A 1,290-nucleotide genomic window follows, 5' to 3' on the forward strand; every position below is an offset into this window, starting at 1 on the left:
GCATAGCATGAGTATCTAGACTAATTTTACTTGAATATATAATATCATGTCTGAATAAAATTCTAGATAATTAATTTACCGAGTCATATTTATTTTTATGGGACTTTAAAACTTGAGTAATACTTACGTATTTTTATTTTATGCGTGTTCTAAATACTTATTTTTTGTTCAAACTTTAATTATGTGTTGGAGTGGTTAAATATTTGATTATATATTGTATAAAAAATATACCAATCAAACATATAATAATACATGAGAAAAAATAATTTACATTTTAGTTTTAGAAAGGTATTAAGTATTAAACTATTAACTATTAAGGCAACTTTTAAAACGCTCTACGTCCTAGATGTCAAAAATGCGCTGCCGAACTTAGAATAAATTATTATTTGTACCCATAAAAGATATAGATACTGATAAATGTATTTATATAAGAATAAAACGATAATTATAACCACAGAAGATAGCTTTTGTGTGCCAAGAGTACCCAGACATTAGTTACACAATTGGTCTGTTTAGATATTCTTGGCACACATAAGTTATCTTTCGTAGATACAATTGTCGTTCTATTCTTATATGGATACATTTGTCAGCATTTATATCTTTTATGGATACAAATGGTAATTTATTTGCCGAACTTATTAAAAAGAAACAAAACATTATTTTTAAATACAAAATAGTGAGTCCACATTGACAGTATTTTCAAAATCATAAAATAAAAAAAAAATAGACAATTTCCACAACAAAATAGAAGACACAATTTCCTTTTAAAAATTTATTGTTTGTTGGAATCATAAGTGGGGCATCTTTTGTAGGTCAATATATAGGGATCGGATCTTTTTTCTTTGAAGTTTTTTTCGGAGGATAATTGTTTTTTTAACGTATTTTTTAAGTTGACAAATCAAAGACTAATACGTCATAAATTTGAATTTTATTTAAGAATTTGTTATTGATCAATGAATTGCTATATAGATATGACTGGATTCAAATTTCTGACACTTATTTAAACAAACTAATAAACTAATTACTAGACCAATCTAATTTAATTTTTTCAAGAATAATATAACCGTATAAGTAGGGGTGTACATTAAAAACCAAAATATGGTTAACGGATTAAAAAACTATAACCACATTTTGGTTAATTAATTTAACAAAATAATTTTAAAATTATATCCATATTTTCTAAAATTAGTTAACAAAAACTAAATTAAAAAAATTAATTTTTAACCAGTTAACTAAAATCAAAACTAAATTTTAAAAAAATTTAATTTTAATATTTTTAGATTAAAAATT

The sequence above is a fragment of the Arachis ipaensis genome, chromosome B10, assembly GCF_000816755.2.
Source record: "Arachis ipaensis cultivar K30076 chromosome B10, Araip1.1, whole genome shotgun sequence".
Taxonomy (NCBI): Eukaryota; Viridiplantae; Streptophyta; class Magnoliopsida; order Fabales; family Fabaceae; genus Arachis; species Arachis ipaensis.